Source organism: Crotalus tigris, unplaced genomic scaffold (assembly GCF_016545835.1).
Source record: "Crotalus tigris isolate CLP2741 ecotype Arizona unplaced genomic scaffold, ASM1654583v1 scf7180000018101.4720394464:4744507, whole genome shotgun sequence".
Classification (NCBI taxonomy): Eukaryota; Metazoa; Chordata; class Lepidosauria; order Squamata; family Viperidae; genus Crotalus; species Crotalus tigris.
In genome coordinates this window covers 3,634,589-3,660,354 of record NW_024096823.1, presented here as the reverse complement: position 1 = coordinate 3,660,354, position 25,766 = coordinate 3,634,589, and the positions used below count along the sequence as shown (strand labels likewise).

At 37.4% G+C, this 25,766-nt stretch overlaps 1 long non-coding RNA gene across 1 annotated transcript in view; it reads left to right on the top strand.

Annotated features, from left to right (window-relative positions):
- Positions 1-766: 766 nt before the first annotated feature.
- LOC120310001 overlaps positions 767-25,766 on the top strand; it is a 41,155-nt gene continuing 16,155 nt past the window's right edge. Inside the window, exon 1 of the long non-coding RNA XR_005557243.1 lies at positions 767-890. This is a non-coding gene — a long non-coding RNA (uncharacterized LOC120310001). The remainder of the gene's footprint in view (positions 891-25,766) is intronic.

Genomic DNA, 25,766 nt, shown 5'->3' with positions numbered 1-25,766 from the left:
GCCATAAGACAATATGCTGTGTTTAAAAAAAAATATTGTGCTTTGTTCCAGCTTTGACGTGACTAAGCTATTTCAGAATTGTAGCCTGAGCAGCATTGGACTGTGAACCTGGAACCGATCATCTGAGTTGAATGAGGAAAGCTACATTCCCACAAGGGCCCTTTGTGAACTAGTCACTCAAGTAGAAATGTCCTCACCACCCAAAGTTCATGTCATTTTAAACTAGGTATTAATATCCAGAAGATGAGGCTTCATTAGTTGCAATAGCTCTTGACCATTTTCAAGGCCAACTGAAAACAATGGCTTTGACTTTTGATGTCACTGGGTCATGGTACTCAGAGGGCTGGTTCTTTCACCTTTGATGAATATTGAGATAGGCTACCAATAGAAGAGAAGATTTGTGATTCAGGGTTAAATTGTGGAGTCCTTGGTGATCTCTGAGCTTGATTATTTTCTTACAGATGTTTCATTACCCAACAGGTAACTAGTACCTGTGAATGTTGAGTATGCTCCCTGTTTAGCTTGCCTTTCTAGCTTTGGTGGGACTGTGGTTTTCTCCTTGGCAGTTTCTTGATTAGAGTATTGTTTACTGTTTTTGTCTGGTGTTAATTGTTGCTTGTCTAAGTGTTGGCTGCTAGAGAAGATGTATTCTGATTTTTTTTTTGTTTCCTTCTTAGTGAAATGAAACATCTTCAAGAAATCAACCAAGTTTAGACAGCATCAAAGACTCCACCGAGATATGTCTTACAGATATGCCTCTTTTTCTAGGTTCGTCTGATATCTAAGGGACATCCAGAGCCACCAGAAAAGGAACTTTCCAGTAGTGGTTCCCCAGCTGGAAACAGTTTCTCCCTTATCAGATAACGAGATTGTCATTGCTTCTCCACCAGGTAAAGATCCTTTCTAATACCTTTTAATTTATTGAAACAATTTACCTTGTATAATGGCATGGTACTTTTCTTCTTTTGCTTTGCTGCTTTTGATGAAATGTGTTTTGTATTTTATTTGTTCTGTTGTTATGGACCTTGAGGGGAGGATAGAAAGGTAGGATCTAAACCGCTTCATACATTTATAAACCATAATATTTTGAATGCTTTATTGACCTTATAGCCAAATTAAACACCATGTAGCATGAAAGCATTTGTGCGTGTATGAAATTTCAAGAATATAAGGTAAAAATGCAGTCCTTGCTGCAAGTGGAGGACACGGTAAAGGAAGAGTTACTTCCATATGCCCATACCTGATTAAAATCAAAATCTGTCTCTGTCTAAAAGGAGTTTTGAAAGAAAAGTCATCACTGAGACCAAGTTTTCCAAATCTCTACTTTATGTGCACTCTTTAAATCTAAGCTTTCATTGACTGCCAGTGCTATATGGGCTTGGAATATAAGGCAGATTATTTGGGGAGAAAATTGGCATATTTTTTTTATCTTTTTTCAATGTGACTTCGGGGACAAGAAGTTACCAGTTTTATAGAACCAGGTTTTTTTTTTTCCTTTTCCTTGAAAACCATGGCTTTATCACGTTTTCTGGCATGACTACACTTATCCTGTTATTTATCTGCCCACTTCTTTCCTTCCATTTCTTTGTTCAAGAATGTTTCAGAATTGTGTAAATAGTTTCGAATTGCATAGTCTTATGTGCCAGATATACTCAATCATACTCTATTGATATGCATAGAGTTGATTCAGTAGTCCTTTTTGTTCAAGGGACTGAAAGACAGGTATAGCTTGTACAGAGTAGTGAGGAAAGGGAAATATAAATTAGGCCGGAAGAGATCTCTGTTAATTGGAAAGATGGGAAAAGATGCATAGAATATATCCATGCCATTAACACATTAGATCAGTGTTGTTTGTCAGCTGACCTGCTGATTCTTCCAGTTCTTGCCAGCCATGAATATAACCTGGATATTCCAAGAATCAAAGCTGTCATTTATTGTCTCCTGTTGTAAGAATCCTCATAGGTGCACATGAAATCCTCTCTCCCATCTCCCCCTCATTTTTTTAAAATCATTTTTTATTGTTTTGGGTTCTTAGTTTTATGAGCAGCAGAGGAGAGAAATGCAAACAGAAAGCTATTAAATTATCCATATCTTCACCAAAGTGTATAAGCTTGACGGCTATATTTCCAATGGAAAGTTTTAATTGTTCTGCAGTAGGATTTTTATAGAGGAGCTATCAATGCAGGCAGAAGTTAAAGTATTAGCAGGGGAGAGGAGGAGGAGGAGGAGGAGGAGGAGGAGGAGGAGGAGGAGGAGGAGGAGGAGGAGGAGGAGGAGGAGGAGGAGATGATCAATGTGAGCCTGAAGAGCTTTCACAAGACTCCTTCATTTACATGACTTGCTTTCATTTTACCTTTCAGACACATCTGGGTGGGCTTTTTTCTTCTTCCTTCCCAGCAATTCCAAGTTCCTGCCCCCTCTTCCTCTGCTGCAGGTATTTTTAAATGCTGGTCATCCTGTGGTAAGAATTTGCAGGTGCTTGTCTGAGAACTTTTTCCCCTCTAGCTGGCTGTGGAAAGGACAATGCAATTAATAACAGATGGTATGGAATGACCATGTCCTTGAGAGAATGCCTTATTGGCACCTACTGCTAATTGTAGCACATAGAACACAACTAAAAGCATAATAAATCTGAACTGAGGGACATTTTATGCAAGTGCTTGCCTCCTTTTCCAGACGGTAAATTGCTCAGCTCTTGAAATATCTATAACCTTGTGACACCCAACTTGCATTAGCTTAATTGCCTTTTTTTTCTTCCTTGTGCGTGTGCGGTCTCTCTGTGCCTCCCATTTCCTAGCTCTCTTTCCTCTTGCTTTCAAAGAGCATTCTTCTACGACAGTCCTGCCCACCTCCCCAGAAGTAGCCCCCACTAACCTCAGTGGGGCCAACCCTCAGACAAGGATCTCCTCTCTGTTTCACCAACAGAAGAAAAGATGCCGCAGGAGCTGGGGGCTGTGGCTGCGGTGAAGCAAGGGCTTGTCTGCAGCCCTAATGGAAAATTGGCTTTTTAAAAATGAAGATTCTCCCCCCCCTCCATCACCCCAGGAGTCTTCCTGTATGAGAGGAAAGGGAAGGGAGGAAATGATGAACTGCTGATTGGATTGAGTACACTATTGGTACAACAGTTTCCTCATGGGCGCCTCGTCCTTATTTGCAAATGCCACTTCTGGCAACCAAGTCAAGGGGTCTGGGCATGTGCTTAAAAGCTCCCACACCAACAATGTGATTTCTCTCCAAACCAGAAACTGCTCTGGAACTGCTGAGATTGGCTTGTTACCATCTGGCAATTAGGCTGGGTATTTCCCCCTCACTTGAGAAATTTGGTAGAGATCTTTGGACATTTGCCAGTGTACTTTCCAGCATATATTAGATATGCAAAAATAATCCTGGCTTTATCATTTCTCCCTGTCAAGCCCAGAGCCTCAGCCTCAGGGCGCAATCAAGAAAACAAGAACCACGCAGCCGTCAATAATGCAAGAACTGGGGAGCAAAAGCTGAGTCTTGGAAATTGCCATAGGAACCTCCACCCTTCCTTTATTAGCAAGTTCATTAAATTTCCTTGAACATTTCAGATCTCTTTGTCCTGGGCTTTTCGTGGCTGGACTGAGTTGCTATTCCTGAGATAAGCTCTATATGAACTTCTCTCTCTTCTTGGTTAGTTATGTCTAGTTTTCCTCCAATAACTTTCACAGCCTCCTGTGGTGTCTCAAATTCAACTGTCAATAGTTCAAATTCATCTTGGAAGAAAGGAACCAGGGATGAACATCTTAATACTCTGAGCATCAAGTGTATTCTCTCTTTCTGGGTAGTCTTCAGAGCTCTTACCATTTTGAAGTAAGAAGCCAGCAAAGCTATATCATAAGCTATACATTTAATGCTATTTTAAAAAGTTTAAAAATCTAAAATAATTTCTGCTTATGTTAATGTGCCAACTCTTCAACCTTTAAATATTATATGGCCCACTCATGTTCTTCTAAAATGGAAGCCAGTATTCACCTCCTGTCATCAGACAGCTATATGGCAATTTTTCCCCAGATCCAAAGACTGCAAAACATTTCATTTTTTCCCTGAATTAAAGTTGGAAGCACATTTCATTCTTAACAACTGCAGATCTTAGTCTTTGAATAGAGAGATTGAATATATGAAATTTTAGCTCCTGTTCAGATGCCAAATGCCTGAATTTTGAACATGGATTGCTGTGATGATTGTAAGGGCAAGGACTGCTTGTAAGTCACATTTTTCAGCACTGTAAAAACTATGAATGGTTGTCAAATAAATAATCATAAGTTGAGGACTATCCATATGAGGGTTTTAGTCCAATAGCATTTGTGTAATTCAGAATATTAACCCACTTAAGAGAAAATGCTTTTCTTTCTGAATTTAACTTAGAGTCAATGGTTTTTTATGATTCTTATTGCTCTTTCATGCCAGGACTTGATTTATTGAAATGGATCTAAAAGCATCCTTTGATGAAACATCAACACCCCTTTTACTAAAAGAAAAACCCATAGTGACTGGGAATCATTCAGAATTATTTCTCATGAATGAAGGTGAATATGCATGTCCCAGGATAATGTTGCAAGATCCAATCTGGCTCTGTCACCGGGACTAGGGGTTTTGTCTTCCAAACTTTTGGACTTCTGCTGGAGCCCATCTTCAGGGAACTTCTCTGTGTGCTTTGGACCAAAGTGATTGAAGCCTGGGAAATCATCAATCAACAGGAGTACTGATTTACCCCCAGCTTATCAAGTACTTAGGAGGTGAGGGCTTGGCAGCACAAGGAAACAACCGGCAATGAGTTAATGGCCTGCCATCAACTCCCCAATCTGCATCTAAAAAGCTACACACATCAGCACCCTATAAACACCACACACAGAACAGCCAAAAGCACACAGAGAAGTTCCCTGGGAGGATGGGCTCCAAGCATGAATCTGAAAGCTCTGAAGACAAAACCTTTGGTCCCAATGACTGACCCAGATTGGATATCTTCAGGCTTATTTCTTCTGCAGTCAGAGAACATGAGTTCTAAAACCCAATCAGAAATGGATATGAATGGATATCTCAAAACTTTCCCTTAAATGAGAAAATAAGTGTTCCTCGTTTATATCAGACTGTGCACCACAATGTATTGGAAATTTGTTGGAATTCATTTGGCTTGTGCCAGTAATGGAGGCGAAGAATAAATAACCCATGCCCTCCAACTCACAAGTCCCAGAAACTTTCACCATTGGTCATGGGGTCTGGAGTTATTGGGTGTTGAAATTAAGCACTGTCTGAGGTGCCACTTGTTTTCTATTTCTAATACAGTTCATTGTGGCTGGCTCTTTTCCTAAAGTGTCCCCATCCATGCAACTTTTTAAATGTATTTGTTATCACAGAATGACTCAGTGTCTCTCACATAATAGGAGATCTTATCCTATGAGATGAATTCATTCTTTTTTTATTAGGTGACATACGGAGTGCTGATTATAGTCACTCTCCTGTAATAACAAAAACTGTACAATAAACAGTAATCCACTTCTTTGAAACATTTGTCTCACTGGATAGATTACGCCATCTGATTCTGAATATCGAACTATTCATTATCCACATCAATGCGGTTTCATCCCAGTTCATACATGGAATTAGGGAACTAATCTTAAGTTCCCTAAGAAGCTACTGGGTTACTGTATTATTGTCACGTGACTATATGAGCAAATGGTGAAAGTTTATAACATGAATTTAAAGTCTTGATTTTGTAAATTTACTGTGCTGAGGAAATTGGTTTTCTGAGCACTTAAACAGAACTAAAGGAAAGACTTATGTACTTTGGCTAGAAGAAAGCAAACTCCACACAATTACAAGATTTTCTTTCTGACGATGATTCTCTAGAATCTTCTAGCCTATTGGATTTCCTATTTGCAGTGTTTGTCTAGAAAATCAATACCAATGATTCATCTCTAAGCAAATGCTGTCACGTGGCTTGCACCCCACACTTCTTATTAAGATGGACAAGAATTCAATTTGAAAACACAATAGACAACATATAAGAAGCCTGTTTAGCTGTCTGGTCTTCTTAGAGGACTAGAGAATAAGATTACCAATTTGGGCCATGCTTCAGATGTATAATTAAAACTGTACTTTTATCAGGGACAAGTATTAATTATTCCCAAATGGATCATATTTGCAGAGATTATATGAAGCATGGATAATCCGCTCGATTTCTCATCTTTCTCCTTTTTCATCATTTTAGGTGGGGAGTGCTGAACAAATTGATGGATGCAGATTTTGTAAACATAAATTGATAGTTTATGCATAAATGTACTTTCTGTCAATACATGTGTCTTATTAACTTGAAAAGCTTAAAAAATGGGGGCTATTACTAGCAGTAATGCCAGCAGCAGCATACTGGATGAGGCCGTGCTGTCTGTGGATAGTGGTAGTTGAAGAAAGCAATAGGTTAGTGATAGATTATATCTCCCATCATCTCTGACCAATGAACATGTGAACCAAGCCTGATGGATATGAAAATGCAACAATATTGAGGGAACATCACATATTTTCCTTGGTAGTTCAAAGCACAGGAGGAATAGCATATCCTGCTTGAACTGTAGATCAATTCTGATTTTTACCTGAAGATATAAGTGGACTGAATTTAGAGAATTAGACAAACAGGCATCAATGCCTCTCCATACAACTTTGTAGATTTAACACAAAGATATGAAATGCAGTCTCAAATATATTGATGTCAGACCTCTTTGGAAGAAAGAACATTTCTGAATGAGTGTAGGTCTTAGAAAGACACTTGTACATACAGGTATTTTAAGAGCTGACCTCTTCTGGGTTAGATCATATGAGGAACTACCCGAGAACTTTTGCCTATTTTATTGTATGGTATGATTCTGGAGAATGCTTCATATCCAATCATAATGTCCTCTATTGAATTATCACTTCTTAAATATCAGTCATATGGAATGCAAATAATTGGTGGCTTGTAAAGATGAAACATAAAATAAAAAATATTTATTAGTAGCAAAATCAATATTGCAGATGTAACCTTTTATTAGTTTCTGAAATGGCATGATTTCCATTCTGAATGTCTGTAATGTGTTGTTACTGTGAATAATTATGAATGGAGGAGCAAAAAGAACTGATGGAAAAGCTAGTTTTAAGATTGAGAAAAAAGTGAATTAATATGAATCATATGCTATTTCCAAACAATTATGTTAAAACATAGAATGAAAAACTGAAGTTAAGAAGATGCTAAAAGATAAGAAATTATAATTGCCATTGTTGGGAAGAAATTCTGTGATAAAAATGAATGTATTGCCTAGAGTGATTATTTTTCAAACTACACCTTATTCAAAAATGGATACTATTTAACCAATGGCAAAAAAATACATCTAGGTTTGTATGCAAGGGAAAAATTCAAGAATTATATATAAAATATATGAGCCGAGGTGGCGCAGCAGTTAGAGTGCAGTACTGCAGGCCACTTTAGCTGACTGTGTTCAGCAGGTCAGCGGTTCAAATCTCACCAGCTCAAGGTTGACTCAGCCTTCCATCCTTCCGAGGTAGGTAAAATGAGGACCCAGATTGTTGGGGGCAATGTAAATATATATATACATTGCTTACTGGTGTACACCACTTAGAGAATGCTTGCACTTAAAGCTGTATATAAGTCTCATAAATAAATAAATAAATAAAATCCTTCAAGATGCAAAGGAATGAGAAGACTGGGACTGCTTCATTTGAAATTGTATTTTGCATCCTGTTACTTAGTCTAGATGAAAAAGTGAGTTTTGTTGAGAAATAAGAGCATTTCAGAACTAAAAGAGCATGACCTGAGATTTGGATGATATGGCTTTCTATGGTATGTTAAAGTTAAGATTAATGTGACTTTAAAAAAAAAAATCACTAAATTACAAGTGCCATACTGAGAACATGAACTAGATAAAGTTTGCCCCAAAATAACATTATGGTTCTCAGCATAAGAAGCATTTTATATTTTAAAAAAAAATGGAACAGCAGGTAAAGAGAGATGGTTAACTTATCAAAAGTGGTTATAACAGGAGCACAGAGAATATAAAATGAAATTAGGAGATCAATGGACTATAGAGGGATTTAATTTTTCAAAGATTTTCACATGTACAATGGAGAAAAAGATTTAATATAACAAGACATTTGGAAATGAACAGCACAAGGCAGCATTTAAAATTGAACTATGGACAAATGATGAACAAGCTAGTGCTAAGATGTATAAACTTCTTTGCAATTTGAAATGGAAGAAGTTTATCACATTTTACCCTGTGATAAAATGGAATAACAACTTTGGACAAAATATACTAATGAAACAATGGGAAAATATGTGGCTGAAAGGACTGAAATTATGATGTATTAAAAAGAATTATTTAAAATGATGTACTATTGGGTACATCATGCCTGGTGGGTTGTAAATATTCAGAAAATGTGGGTTATGAACACACATTTTTATAAGATTAATATTCAAATAAAACCAGAACTCTTCTTGTTGGGACAAATGGATAAAATTAGAAAAATATTTTTATATATGATAACTAAAGTGAGGCTATTATACACACAAAATTTAAAGGTTCTGAAAAGCCCACAACAGAGGAATGCCTGGTAAAGACGACAGAATTAGCAGATGTCAAATTCACTTGTCTGAGTAGGAAAAGGACAATAAGTACATTTATTAATAACTGGAAACTCCTTATGGACGTTTTTTGCTGAAACAAGAAAAACATGAATCTGTGATTTATGTCTGATGATTAGAAAGACTAAGATGGAAAGAAGGACTTTAAGTTGTTACCTTAGAGAGAGGGGGTAAAATATCAATGTTATTGTAACTGTTGCTATTAAAATTAGAACTCACTTTTTTATAACTCCTTTCCTTTCCTTTCCTTTCCTTTCCATCCCATTCCATTCTTAATACTTTATTTTTATTTACTTCTTTTCTGTTTTTCAAAATGTGTATTATTTTTATTCTTTTAAAAATTATTTAATAAAAATTAAATTTATACATATAAAATTCTGAAATAATACTACTGTTGTACAAAAAATATCTCAGTCTTTACCTACCTACCTATATTATATCTATCTATCTATCTATCTATCTATCTATCTATCTATCTATCTATCATTTATCTCTATCATCTATCTTCAGATTTTTTGGAGGTTTTCGCAGCTGAAAGCACCAGCCTGAAGATGACGAATGGGACTTCGTCAAAACGTCGCCAAGACACTTCCAATTTTACGCGGGAGAAAACCCGAACAACCAAAGACCTATATATATATACTGATCTACACTTCTTAACTTGAAGTTTGATTCTTATAATTGATACAATCACCAAGCAATTTTTCAAAGTCCATATAAACTAGTTGTTTGAATTTTTAAAAGTTTGTGATTTGGGCCTCAAATCATTCCAGGAATCCTTTATATCAGTAAACCAGTAAACCCAAGCTGCTTCCCTAATAGCAAAATTAATCTCTAAACTTAATTTTGTAGTCTGCACATTTTCTAGTGTTTCCTAGTATCGTTATATTCATAGCCCCAAACAGAAATAATTGACATGCCAAAATGCAGGGAGTGTGAAAAAGAAGAGGAGATGTTCTATCATGCATGATGGACTTATTAAAAAGCAACAAAATTTTGGGTGCAAATCCATATGATGATGTAAAAGATATTGCGAATTACCACTACAATGAAACCAGAATTGTATCTATTGGGTTTTATGGACACTGAACTAGAAAAGAAACATGGAAAATTATTATTATTTGTGGTAACTGCAACAAGATTACTGCTTGCACAAAGATGGAAGAATAATGACATCCCCACAGTAGAAGATTGGATTATAAAATTGACAGAATTTGAGGAAATGGCAAAGTTGATCAGTTTGGTCAGAAAAAAATGATAAACATCTTTTTGAAAGAATGGAAACCTTATATGGACCTCATTAAAAGAAGAAAAGACTGAATTGATTATTTATGGATCTGGGGACTAAAATGTTTAAAAGAGAAGAGGAAGGGAATTAGATTTTTTTAACCTGCCTTTATTATTTTTGTAAATAACTCAAGGCAGTACCTAATACTCCTTCCTCTTCATATTCCCCCACAGCAATAACCCAGTGATGTGGGTTAGGCTGTGAAAAAAATCATCCAGTTCGTTCTCATGTCTAAAGTGTGACTAGAACTCACAGTCTCCTGGTTTCTAGCCTGGTGCTTTAACCACTAGACCTCCCATAAATCTTTTTATTTTTTTATTTTAGTCTTCTTACAAAGTAAGACTAAAAAAAAAGAGGGAGGAGAAGAGTAAGACAGGAAATAGTTGATTGAAACAAAGATGGAAGTTGTACTCCATCTTTTCCCTTTTTCTCTTCTATCTTACTTTTCTATTTTTATTATATTTAAAAATAATAGTAGTAGTAGTAGTGATAATAATAATAATAATAATAATAATAATAATAATAATAATAATAATAGAGAAAGTCATAGAAAATGATAAAATTAAACTGCTCTGGGACTTCAGAATTCAAACAGACAGGCACCTGCAACATAACACCCCGGACCTAACAACTGTCGATAAGAAAGACAAAACAGTCTGGATAGTGGACGTGGCAGTGCCTGGAGACTGCAGAATAGACGAGAAAGAACTGGAGAAGATAACAAAATACAAAGACTTACAAATAGAAATAGAAAGACTGTGGCAAAAGCAAGCAAGGGTAGTACCAATAGTGATAGGCTCCTTGGGTGCAATCCCAAAACAACTGGAGCACCACTTGAACACCACTGGCATTGACAAATTCGCCATTAGTCAATTGCAAAAGGCGGCCTTACTAGGAACTGCTTCCATCCTGCAACAATATCTGTAATACCATCAAACATCCACATCTGCCTATCCCAGGTCCTTGGTAAGGACTCGATAGGTAGACAAAATGCCAAATCCAGTCTGAACATCTAGCTGATTCTGCGATGATCATCATCAATAATAATAATAATAATAATAATAATAATAATCCCCCAGTGAGGCACTACCTTGATGTGGTTGTGGGGCTTGTGTACTCTGAGGAAGATGAGAGCTATGCCAGAGGTTCAACCATACTGGACAGGTTTCATCAGAGGAGTCAGACAAAGAGTGTCTCTCCCATAAAAAATATGGTGAGACGTAAATTGCAGAATGCCATACTGGCTCGGACGTCGCCCGGGTTAACAAGGTCCACGCTAGATATCGGAGTTCCTGGATATCTGGTGAAAAATGGGTTACAGGACTCAGGACTGTTGGCTGAGCAACCAAGGCCAGCAGCTGCAGAACTATTGGAAGAAAAGATTTTTACCCGTCGCAGATACACAGTGATTGAAAACAAAGAAATAATGATCTGTTACTACAGATCAAGTCCAACAAGAAGAGGATATCTAAAACGAATGCACCAGTTGTGGAAAGAACAACATCCAGAATCAGAAATAACAGAACAGAGACTAGCAGATCAACGCCGATTTATAACACGAAATAAAGTATTCACAGAAACAGAATTGGACGAACTACAAAGGTTTACCTAGGGCAAAGAAATCAAAGCCTTACCAGAAGTAATTCAGAATGTAGAGGCAAACTAGGGGGAGTTGGCAGTGAAGGAATCCAGCAAAGATATACAACTGTTCTCATTTGGAAACCAGGCACCTCTTCCTCAGGAAGAACCAAACCCTCTAACTAAAGAAATAAAAGAATTGAAACAAAGAATAACTGAGCATCTAGAACAGTACAAAAACAACAGAATAAGGCTGCCTGCATTGAAGCTTGTTCCAAAGAAACAGCTAGCACAAGCATTAAAAGATGCAAATACTGCAGTATCAAGTATAAGCACCAATTCACTGCAAGAAACAAACCAACTAATGTACAGCACAGCTGCAGTTATAACAGAATACCTGGGATGCAAAATCAACAAAAAAAGAAAAAAAACAAACAGTGCACCAGAAAAAATGGAAGGTTAGACTAGAAAATAAGATCAGCAAGTTAAGATCACATGCAAGCAAGCTAGAACAGATGAAAGAAAAGAAGCTGAAGAACAAGAAGACCAAAGAATACCTAATCAAGAAATATCACTTAGAAACAAGGAAGATCAAGGAAGCACTAGGAAATAATAAAGCAACAAATAACAGCTATAGCCAGGAAAATCAGTAGATATGAAGCTCGAATTGCAAAACTATAGGCAGAACCTCCAATTTCAATCCAATCAGAAACGTTTCTACCAATCCATCAATGGAGAAACTGCAAGGAATCAGTCAGTACCTGACAAGGAAGAAACAGTGCAGTTCTGGAAGCAGATATGGGATAACCAAAAGAAATACAACAAGGATGCGGCTTGGTTAAAAGAGGTGGATGCAAATAAAACAGAAGTTGAAATGAAAGAACTAGTAATAACAACAAAAATGGTAGAAAAAAGAGCAAAGAAAATCAAAAATTGGTCAGCACCAGGTGAAGATGAACTGCATGGGTTTTGGTTGAAACATCTAACTGTTATACACCCACTCATTGCCAAACAGTTCAACAATATACTACAAGGAGGAGAAATTGAAAAGTGGCTAACAACTGGGAAAACCTACCTAATAATGAAAAATCCAGCAAAAGGGGCAACACCAGGTAACTACAGGCCAATTACCTGCTTACCAACAACTTCAAATTACTAACTGGTGTGGTAGCTGATGCAGTACAACAGCATCTAGTTGAAAACAATCTCTTTCCACCTGAGCAGAAAGGAAACCGCCCCAATAGCAGAGGAACAAAAGATCAACTCCTAATAGACAAAATGATCTTGGAAAACTGCAAGAGAAGGAAGACCAACCTGAATGTGGCATGGATTGACTACAAAAAGGCATTTGACTCTCTGCCACATGATTGGATAATAAAGTGCCTAGAAATAACAGGAGTCAATAGAAACATCAGAAAATTTGTGCAAAGATCGATGGCACACATGGAAGACACAGTTGCAGATCAATGGTGAGAGGCTGGGAGAGGTTAATATCAAGAGAGGAATATTTCAAGGAGATTCATTATCACCATTACTATTTGTTATTGCACTGTTTCCTCTGTCAACAATACTGAATAACTCAGGACATGGCTATCAAACATCAAAAACATCTGCCAGACTATCCCACCTCCTTTATATGGATGATCTGAAGCTGTATGGAAAAACATCATCTGAAATAGAATCGCTGCTCAACACTGTCCGTATATATAGCCAAGATATTGTAATGGAGTTTGGCTTGGACAAATGTGCCACACTTACTATCAAACAAGGAAAAATAGTGAAAACTGAAGGAATCAAGATGCCCCACGAAAATAACATTAAGAGTCTGGATGAGGAAGAGTACTACAAATACTTGGGTATCCTTCAAGCTGACAACATCAAGCACACTGAAGTCAAGAAAAAGATTAGAGGTGAATACATCAAGAGAGTGAAGAAGATCTTAAAATCCAAACTCAATGGAGGAAATACCATAAAGGCAATCAACACCTGGGCAATCCCAGTCATTAGGTACACAGCTGGAATAGTGGACTGGACTCAAGCAGAACTAAAAGCAATGGATAGGCAGACCAGAAAAATAATGACAATGAATCATGCCCTTCATCCACGCAGTGACATTGATAGACTTTATCTACCAAGGCAAATAGGTGGGCGTGGAATGCTACAAGTACATCAGATGGTTGAAGAAGAAAAAATGGCTTTGGAAGAATATCTGAAGAACAATGATGAAGATGCACTGAAATTAGTATATCAGGAAGGCTTACTGACTACTGGAGAGACCAAACTGGCCTACAAGAAAGACCAAATGAAGAACAGAATAGAGGCATGGGAAGACAAAGCACTACATGGCCAATACATGAAAAAAATAGCTGGGAGAGCAGATAATAATAAAACCTGGCAATGGCTAAGAGCAGGAAAATTGAAGAAAGAGACCGAGGGACTAATTCTGGCTGCACAAGACCAAGCCTTAAGGACAAATGCATACAAAGTCAAAATTGAGAAGACAGCAACAGACAGTAAGTGCCGCCTATGCAAAGAAGCTGAAGAAACAGTGGACCACTTGGTAAGCTGTTGCAAGAAGATTGCACAAACTGATTACAAGCAGCGGCATGACAAAGTAGCAACAATGGTACATTGGAAGATCTGCAAAAAATATCATTTGCCTGTAAGCAAAAACTGGTGGGATCATAAAATAGAGAAAGTCATAGAAAATGATAAAATTAAACTGCTCTGGGACTTCAGAATTCAAACAGACAAGCACCTGCAACATAACACCCCAGACTTAACAAGTGTCGATAAGAAAGACAAAAAAGTCTGGATAGTGGACGTGGCAGTGCCTGGAGATAGCAGAATAGAAGAGAAAGAACTGGAGAAGATAACAAAATACAAAGACCTACAAATAGAAATAGAAAGACTGTGGCAAAAGCAAGCAAGGGTAGTACCAATAGTCATAGGCTCCTTGGGTGCAATCCCAAAACAACTGGAGCACCACTTGAACACCATTGGCATTGACAAATTCGCTATTAGTCAATTGCAAAAGGCGGCCTTATTAGGAACTGCTTCCATCCTGCGACGATACTGTAATACCATCAAACATCCACATCTGCCTATCCCAGGTCCTGGGTAAGGACTCGATAGGTAGACAAAATGCCAAATCCAGTCTGAACATCTGGCTGACTGTGTGATGATCCATAATAATAATAATAATAAAAAACATGCCAGAGTGCAGAGGTGGGTAGAGTACAGCCTTTGGACCGGAAGGAAGAAAGATTCCTTGCTAGTCGCTTATCTCACAGACCCAGATATGCTCATACAGAAATAGGCTCTGCTTTAAATTTGCAGGGGTTTTACCCTGAAAGATGTACTGTAAATGTAAAGGAGATATTAGTTTTACACCAACTTTTGAAGTCTTTATTAAGACTGCGGAAAAGCTGGCGAGTAGTACCTTAATTAAACTTGAAAATGATGTGTAAGCTGCAATGTGTTGCAAATGGTAGGGAAATAATACTACAAAGAAATATCCAAGACAGCCGAGACTCAAAAGTCATAAAAATATACTAAAAGGAAGAAAATGCAAGCTCCCATATTAAATCTGGGAAGAACAATTCAGAGTTAATCTAACAGAATATATCAATCTATATCATATCTATCTATCTATCTGTCTATCTATCTATCTATGTCTATACATACACACAAAGCTTATATCAAAAAATATCTTAGGATATCATCTTCAGTGGCAACCTATGGAAAGGACAATGCCAGTTTGTCCTTTGTATAGAAGTTTGCAAAAAGCTTACAGGGTCAATTGCTAATGCCTCCAGTACTGTAAAATGGAATCCAGATGGCCTTCCACCAGAAGGCAGAGGAAGCCGGCTGCACAACATTATTCAAAGCAATGGCAATGACATCATCTGATAGAATACAAGTATAATGGATAGTCCTTTACTTAGCCAGGGAATGAGATGGTACCTCATTTTTCAAATTCTACCACTGTTTGTATGTGGGAGTGCAGTGTAGAGGAAGTGTGGGAATAACAACAACAACAACAACAACAAATAGTCAAGGAGAGACTGGATAATTCCTTTATTTGATAGACTTCTTATTTCATGTGGGCAGTAGGTGGCCATGCTTCTTTGAAATGTTGTTTACATTTCCAAGCAATAGAACTGGGTATTTGGGAAAGCTTAATATGTTTTACATGCAGCCTGAAGAAAACAGCTCTGAGAACAAGGCAACACAGAGAGCAATGCAAAGGACTGTGGACACGTTGCCAATTTTATTTTTGGCTTCTTGAGTTGTTTTATATGTCTGGGTTGTGTTATGTGCACTAGCTCTCTTGATTATAAGTTGTAGGGGGGAAAAAATAGAAAACATAAGAAATTGAGTTTCAGTACTAAAAAATTTCCTTGGGAATATGCCTAAAGGTTTTTCCATGATAGTCATCTATATTTAAATATTTATTTTTACAGCTGTATTCCTATCAATACAAATGTGACCAGGAAAAATGAAACAATGTCAGGATCACAGTGGGAGAGACTTATATTGGCCCTATGGATTAAAATTGATCAAATCCTAACCCTGAACTAAAGTAGACTGTTTTGCTTTGATTCTGTGACTTCCTAAATACAATAGGAATTCTTTCAAACCAGTTAAACCCAAAATAGGAACAATCATCTTGCTTCATTGTGTGATACAAATTATCCCCAAACATGGATCTCTTCGGGTCAAGAATTTGTATATAGATCTCTCCCCTGACTTTCCTTCTTTGCTCCTACATGTCGTCTTTTAGAGAAGTGCCTAAGCGGCTTGAGTAGTGTGTCTTCCTGAAACAGAGAATGAAATTATCTAGAAGCCCATCTGAAAATATACAATCGAAATGCCCTCTCTCCTCACAATAGATTGCAGGTAGAACACAAATGGGACCAGAATTTCCATTGTTTTGAAAGGTGATTGTTAAGTGAGTTGCTCCCGATTTGACAACCTTTTTTTTTTTTTTTTTGCCACAGTTGTTAAACAAACCACTGCAGCGGTTAAGTAAATTACATGGCTGTTAAATGAATCCATTGACAGTGCTTGTTGAAAAGCGACTGGGAAGATCGCAAATAGCTATCATGTTATCCTAGAACATTGCGGTCCTTGTAAATAATGTCCATTGCAAAGCCCCCAAATTTTGATCACTTGACTCTGTGGAGGCGGTGACAGTTGTAAGCGTGAGGGCTGGTCGTAGGTCACTCTTTTTGGTGCCATTGTAACTGAACGATTGCTAAAAGAATGGAGGTAAGTTAAGTACTATCTGTATCTTTTTCTTACCTCATTTTTGGGGTGAGAAAATAGCTTCAGTCAAAATATCACTCAGAAGTAGGCACTACAGAGAGAAACCTGGAGATGCAATTCTTCAAAAACAGGCACTAGACCTAGGATTGTATTGGGTTCTTGATGTTTTGTGAGTTTGTTTGTTTTGAAGAAAATGCATTATTAAGTTAACTACCACACAAGCAAACTTTATCCCTCCATATACTTATCTAGCCTGGTAATGAAACATCTGCAGGGAAACAACCAAACTCAGAGATCTCCAAGTACCCAACTGTTCAATCTTCCAATACATCTATTCTCCACTAGGCTTCTCGTCCACCAGCAAGAGCATTTCTTTAATGGATTTCCACATTAAATACCCACATTCCTTGAGCACATTCTCTTGGGGTGAATATAATGGATGAAAATAGCTTAACTCCTCATTACACAAGCGGAAATAAGACTTAATCAGAAGCCTTCTGCATTTGAAAGGAGCCTTTTGGGATTTCGGGATTCAAATGCTAAATCCACCATGGATTCCATAAAAACTCTGATGATCTGCACTCAAACCCTCTTCTGGCTTCAAAAGAGGAAACCAGTCCAATAACTTTTTCAGGCTATTGTTTCTGTGTGAAGATCATGGATCGCTGTGGATCATACCTGCTTGTTGTTTTAATCAATTTATCATGTCAAGTATGTATGCATACAGCTATATAATATGTTCATATATTTGAATAATGTATCATACAGTTAGGGAAAGTTGTCTATGATTGTATGCTATATTCATTTTTGGTTTTTCTAGCTTTTTGCAGCACCATCATATTAAGTTACATATTCTCTTGTTTTGTTTTGAGGGTATAAACCCTGATGGAATATTTCCATTAAACTCATTTGATTTAATGATCTCTCTTCTTAGCAGAGAGATAACAGGAAGGAAGGAAGGAAGGAAGGAAGGAAGGAAGGAAGGAAGGAAGGAAGGAAGGAAGGAAGGAAGGAAGGAAGGAATTGCATGGTAAAACTATTTTTTAGCTTTAATGTTCACACTTGTAACATTTGTTAAATTAGCTGGAGCATAATATCACTTATGAGTCAGTTGAGACCTGTGGAACATGCTCATACAATCTTGGACCATAGCATTTCAATATACTGAAAATGATTATAACAATGCTCACATGTAAAATGTATTTTAATAAGAATTGTACAATGTATTTTATGGTCATGAAAGTCAAGGGCTTTGGGCATTTACTTGATTTCACCTATAAAAACAGTTACTCTGCAAGCTGCCTTACCATAAATGTAACCAAATTTTCTCAGCTTCAGCTGCTAAATAGAAGTTGTTTCACTTTATAGCTGGGATTATAGCTGACAAATGCAAATGCATTAAGGCACATGACTTGTGCGATGGAAAGGCAGTGACAGAGAAGACGTTTATTGTATGTATAATCTCCAAATTTCTGTCTTGCCTTCCTCCCAACCCCTGTACACATGTGTTTATAATTCTCCTTTTCTTTCACATCTCCCTATTGTGCTGCTAAAATTGACCAGCAAAGCAAGATGATATTTGGTGCTATTTTTTTTAATAGAAATAAAAAGAAGCACATTAAACTTCCAGTAGTTTCAGCACACTTATTCTATTTAAAAAGGGAAACTCAAAAAGGAAAAAAAAAAGAATTTGAACATTTCTGCTTATTAGGATATCTCCTGTAGCTCTGAGAAGCTGATTTTTCTTAATTTTTTAATTATCTGTTTGGAAAAATCTCAACTCTGTAACAAAGAAAAATGTTCCATGTACTGAAAGAAGGCAGCATTGTGCTAAATGCAGCAATATTTTTACCAGGGAGGTTGGATAATATGTGGCCCTTCAGATGCTGTTGGATCATAAATCCCAGCATGAATGGAATCTGAATTAATTATCACATGGGTCATATATTTTGCCACCCTGCTATAAGTCCTGGTATGTAGATTTATATCACACAATGTGCAGGAAAGGTTCTGAGGGATACGGAACACTTATGCATTTTAGTTGCTTTTTGCACTGAACATCTAGGTATCACAAAGACAAGGCTAGTAGTACACAATAGAGGAGACTATTTCCATGTTACTTCCTTTTTTCCCCCATATGAGTAATGTCTTAAAACGCTTCCAAAAATGCTCCTCAGCATTTTCATTTCATCCAGCATAGTTAGCTGGATCAATCCCAAAGAAGTTTGGCAAAAGTATACTTATTTATTTATTTATTAAACACTTACTTATCTGGAAACCTTCTATGGTTTTGTCCACCTGGCTGTCCAGATGTAGAGACTCTGTTAGACATGGCTCATCACATCTACTCAGTGAGTGCCAGGTCAAGGGTGCAGCTTAGTGGCTCTTCAGAAACTCAGCACAGCTGAAGACCTGAGAGCACTTTCTATAATGTCAAAGCAAGGGCTGACCTGATAGAGAAGGGTCTGTATGAATTTGATAGGCAGAGAGGATCTCTATAGATAACTTCCATTTTAATTATACAACAGACAGATATCTCAGCAAGTGGCAGATGGACACTCACATTGATGCTCCATCTGCTGTAATTGGGGAAGAAGGCTGTAGATTGATTGTGCAGGTGTGCTGGATGGCCTTCTTGATCAAAGAGAGTTCGGAAATTATGAAATATGTGTGTCAAGGGGGGAGGGGACTTGTGGAAATGAATAAACTTTCTCCTCCTTTTAGAAGTTATTTAAGAGCAATGCATTGCAAAGACAGAAGAGGGATCCCTAATTATTACTGCTCGAAATCTTAAGATAAGTAAAGAGTTCAAGGAGAGAATATTAGGTTTGCTAGTTTGGAGTCACTTAAATTTCAGTTTAGAAAATGGAAACTGTGTGCCAAAATTCTCCAAAGCAAGTGTATACGCTGTAAATGAAGGAGTTTTGGTAATTCCTAAGATTGTAGTTGAGTTTCCACAAATATCTAAAGGAACAGTTCCGTAGACCTGGATTTGACTTTGAGGCATTACTTTGAATATATATATATATATATATATATACACACACACACACACACACACACACACACACACACACACACACACACACACATACACATATATATATATATATATATATATATATATATATATATATATATATATATATATATATTCAAAGAAAACAGCACATTTTGTTCATGTATTTCCTAATATATTTATCAGGTACAACATTTTGCATAATATGCCTTATTCCAAGTAAGTCCTCCTAGTACAGAGAATTCTGCTCATTATTTGCAATGCTCTCCCTGAGGCCATTTCCCCAATTGCCTTCCATTTTATTTTAGGGAACATGGAGAGAAGCACATGGGGAATATGAAGGGATAAGCAGGGTTCTTAACATAGGCTTTGCATTTATTGGCATAAAACCTGCTGGCATTGCAGCTCAAGTTTCTCCCAAAGTAGAGCTATATTTTTATTTTACTTTATTGAAAAGATTAGCGCACTTCCATCCAGCTTTCACAGGAGATATAGAAAAACAAGGTGCAATGCCTGTGGATGTCGTAAAAACAGAAAAGAAATCTATAATAAATAGTAAAATGAGAAAAATTATATAGCTGCATGGGATCAAGGAGACAAGTGAAGGTTGGCTTTCCAAACACATCCATAATTTAGACTAAAAAATAGGGGGGAAATTTTGGAGCATTCCAAGGAATTTTCAGATTTCTCTAGCATTTCTCTGTGTATTATTGGAAACCTTCAAACATCGTGCCTATAAGGTTATTCATTGCTAATATTTCGAGGAAGTCTATGAGTAAACAATTAAAGGACACTCAGAAAAAAGTTAGGGGAGTCCTGAATAATACTATCGGATGTTCTTGAGGGAGAGCAGCATGGTGACCTAGTGATGAAAATGCTCACCTCCCACTTGGAAGATTGAGAGTTCAATCTTAGGTAGCGGCAGATGTTTCTCTCTCAGGGGGCAAAGAAAGAATATCTGCTGCAAACTCCGTGTGGTGTCAGGAAAGGCATCCGGCCAGCAAATGCTCAGCTCCATCCAGCCACCTGACTCTACCCTGAATTAAGGGATTACTGGGTTGTAAAAAAAAAAAGGGAGTTAATGTTCTTGAGGGAGATGGTCTAGAAATATGAAAAATAAATAATTGTTGCTGGAACAAGCACTTACCCTGAAGTAGAGACGCCTTAGGTGTCTAAGTCCCAGCTTGGGGTGGGTGGGGTTGTCTACCTGAACATTCTCTTCTGCCATTGGTTTCCAGGTCCTACTATTCATTGGAAGAGAACATGACTTCTAACAGATCTTACCATGTTCTCTCTATGGATTTAGTATGCAATAGCTACACATTCACCATCAATCTTGAGCTGTTACAAGTGATCTTTAGGATCCAGCCAATGAAGGGGCATGGTAACCTGGTCCTAACAAAGGTCTCTCTCAAAGAAAGTAATAATTCTCTCCAATACTTAGTGCAGTATTATGAACAAAAGTCAGATGATACTCCAGAGCACTATTCATGTTCGTTTACATCTTCAATTTCTTGCAGTGTGATCAATGTTTATTTTCCATCAGCTTTTCTTCCCTTAGGTAAATATTTCTAAGTTCTGGGCAAAGCTAGGTCTTTCCTGTAAATGTCATTTAATCCATAAAAAGCGCTCCGATTTTGACAAGCTTAGGATGAGATACAGAACATGTAATACCTAAAGTGCCTGATGTCCCATATATATTTATATGTGTCTAAATCATTTTATCATCCACTTAAGAGCAGAACAAATTAGTCATACCCTCTGATTTGGTACACATTATGCTGAGACATGCCCACGCTAATATGCTTTCTGATAAAGTAAATGCTTACCCTGTTGGAGTACAAATCTTATTTGGGCTCTGGTAAAGTCAAGGGACAGAAAGCTGAGTCTGCAGCAGGATTGCTTACTCAAAGGGAATTGGAGATTTATTAGCAGATTTCATTAAATATATGGTCGCCCCCAGCAGTCAAGGTTGCAGAAATGGGATGCAACAGGAAAGAGGTTTGCTGGGCTGCAGAATAGCAACATGTAAAAATGAACACTGCTGTGCAATAAAACACCAGTGGTCTTTCACTGAAATAACTTTTCTTCCACTGATACCCTCTAGGTGTTTTTGGGCTGTCATTCCCAGAATGTCTGAATATGAATTCTGGGAGCTGCTCTCTTGATATATCTAGAGGATCTCAGCTTGTGAAAAGATAGGGTAATAGGAGGTGGAACTGCCAGAAAACTGGTTATTACTTCATAATAACGGCCCTGATTTAGGTGGACATTTGATATATTACTATATGTATTAAATGTAAAAATGTGTTGTTGTTTTTTTTATGTCCACTTTTCGAGCATTGAGGCTGACATTTACATATTTTAAAGGTTCATTGCATACATTTCATGCATTCAGGCAAGGATCAAAAAGCATTTTAGAAGCAGGCAGAAGTTATATAGCAAATTATATACTTAAAATAATTTGCATTCCATTTAAAAAAAAAACCTGTTCTAAATTCAATCAGTTTTGTTTCAAGATAAGAGTGCGTAATATTGCAGCCTAAAAGCTGTAATTTGGATACTTCCCCGAAGATATGTTCAAAATATAAAGAAGTAATAGTCAATATATATATATAGTATGTATGTGTGTCTCTCTCTACACACATACACACACTCATATATACATATACATATACACATACATTTATATATATGAAATCAATTTAAGCTATACAGTTATTCCTCAAATCACAACCATTCATTTAATGAACATTAAAAAAACAGCACTGAGAAAAGTGACTTACAACCAGTCCTCACATTTACGACTGTCGCAAGCATCCCCATAGTCACATGATCAAACTTTGGGCACTTGGCAGCCAGTATGCATTTACAATGGCTGCAGCGTCTTCTGAGTCATGTCATCTCCATTTGCAACCTTCCATTAAGAATATTGCTGGCTTCCATCAAGATTATTCAATGGGAAAAGCCGAATTCCCTTAACGACCATGTGATTCAGTTAACAATCACTGCAGTGATTCACTTAACAACCATGGTTTTTAAAAAAAGATCACAAAATGGAGTCTGACTCGATAACCGCCTTGCTTAGCAACAGAAATTCTAGCCCTGCTTGTGATTATAAGTGGAGGGCTACTGGTGCGCCAATACTTCAGTGGAATTAAAAAGAGAAGTGAACCTGCCCCAAATTCAGGACATGCAAGATGGTAATTAGTTACAATTTTATAAAAGATGCATTGTCACATTGGACAATTCTCTCAATTTTCTTTTTTATTTCCCTATGTTCACTTTAAGGGTGGCTTTTTTCTCCCCATCCCAGCAATGAGTAATACAGAATGAAATTATTTAGCACATTTACATTTATTTTACTTATACACGTTACAGACAGACAGAAGCCATTAACCAAATTTCTTTTCATTTATTATGTGCAGTAGAGGGAAATAACGAGGGAGGGAAATGAAAGCCACAAGATAAGAAAAGGCAACAGAAGTACAGGTGGTCCTCAACTTACAACTGAGCCCAACATTTCTGCTGCTAAGTGAGACACCTGTTAGGTGAGCTTTGACCCACTCATGGCCTTCCTTGCCACTGTCATTAAGTGAATCACTGAAGTTGTTAAGTTAGTAAGGTGACCAATCGTCCTCCTTTAGGGAGGACAGTCCTTCTTTTGTAAGTTCTGTCCTCTCTCAAAAAGTGTCCTCCTACATGTCCTCCTTTTCGATATTTGAAGACTAATCTGTAAATCTCTGTATTCGATCAATGCTGATCCGATCCGTTGCGTGTGATGTGATGTATGTGTATTTGATATGACGATTCGTCAAGGCTCAGTATAGTGCGGCGAGACGCACAGGAGAATTGTTTTGAGAGAGTGTGCCGTGCGCAAGAGTGCACCGCACGCAAGTGGCTTTGTTTACTTCTTACCGAAACACAACATGGCACACACGCACGCATTAGACTCACCTTTTTTCTTCAATTTATTTGTGTCCTCCTTCTCATTGTAAAAAAGTTGGTCACCTTATAAGTTAGTAAGACAATTGTTAAGTGAATCTGGCTTCCCCATTGACTTTGCTCATCAGAAGGTCACAAAAGGTGTATCACATGACCCCGGGACACTGCAATGGTCATAACTATGAGTCAGTTGCCAATCTGAATCTGAATTTCGATTATGTGGCCGTGGGCATGCTGCATGGGTCGTAAGTGTGAAAAACAATCATAAGTCACTTTTACAGTGATGTTGTAGCTTCAAATAATCACTAAATGAACTGCTCTAAGTCAGGAACTACCTGTAAAGCTATTTATGTATTTAATCAATTTATAAGAACACCCAACTCACACCTTGTGATTCTGGACAAACAACCTAAAATTGAAACTACTACAAAAATCATTACACAGAACAAAGACACAACACAATTGTTGAAAGAAAAATCTTCATCGGGTCCAGTCCAAGCCGGTAATAAACAACATGGCGACTGCTTTAGAAAGAAGGTTATAGTTTATTGAAGAGGAGAGTCAGACAGAAAGATGGCTCTGGAAAAATAATTGATCGCATGGAACAGAATGGTGGGCTTTTATGCTTTCTGGGGCTCCTGAGGTTGTTTCCTGTTCCTATTTGAGGTTTTGTATTTCCTGTGTCATATATTTTGACCTGTGTCTGAGTGTGCTCTTTTGGCATTGGGGGGGGGGGTTTAATCCTATTATGTTCTGTGTTAGAGTTTGTGTGGGGTATGTAGATTTTAAGGGTCTTTGTCTTCCTAATTTCTTCAGTTTCTAGCTGGAAGGCTCCAACCTTTCTGAAAGGATTATTGGATTTGCATTTCTAAAAGCTGGCCTCTGCCTAGGGGCTGAGCTGATTTCTGGGGGCTGGTTTCTGTCTTTTTAAAAGATCTTCTCCATTATTCCTTTGGGGAAATATATTATGCCTTTTTAATATTTCCCAAAATACGTCTTTCTCTGGATTCTTCCCACACAACCAAGGCCAGTTAAAATCATCCCATAATAAATAATTTCAATCAGGCTCATTTACCAGCTTGGTCCAGCATCAAATGAAGCCCTTTAAAGCCTTGCAAAAGCCTGCAGAATTATGACTGTTCAGGAAATTTGCAGCAGGTGGAATCAGATTTAAAACTAATCATACTATGTTTTAAATTCTGGAATTGAGAAACACAGCACAGGGACCTCCCTTTTACCCTTCCTATACCCTCTTCTTTACAACATGCTGGAACAGGCTTTTACACATTTTTTGCACATAAGTCAACTCTAAATCAGTATGTAAACAAAAGTGAGGAAATCATAGAAACCATGATAGGCATAACATCTTTGATGAGCTGTTCTGAAGTCAAGAGGCTGAGCTTTTAGCAGTAATCAAGGACAGGGCTAGGTGCAAATGATCGCAATACTTATTGTGATATAGGCACCTCACAAAAGCCTTGATGAATGAAATTGGAAGAATTTTAAAGGATGTACACTTCTGGACAGGAGAAGGATGTATACTTCTGAACTCTTAGCTGAGTCCATCTGAGATACTTAATCACTTTTTTGGGGTGGGGAGAGATCCAACAATGTATTGGAATAATAATGGAAAAGCAAGGAGGGAAATTCAAGGATTAAGTAAGAAGGGAGAAAATGTGGAGATAGACTTGTCCTTTCCTAAAATTCAAGGTGGCCATGAATAAAATAAGTGGAAATGACAAGGCACTTAAAATTATAAAGTAATGAAACAAGATGTAGAATTATAACATTTACACAACAAGTTAATTTTAATCTCTACAATTTCATTCTTTAAACTCCATGGTTCTCTCAGTTTGAGGATGTCTTTTATTCCATCCAATTTCCATTTGCTTTAGACCTTCTTGGTTGCAACCTATTAACTCTTCCTTCATATGTTTGTGATTCAAGCCTCTCTCTGTGACCAGCTACCTGAATGTACTTTTGTTTTGTTAAGTCACTTTTTCTATTCACTT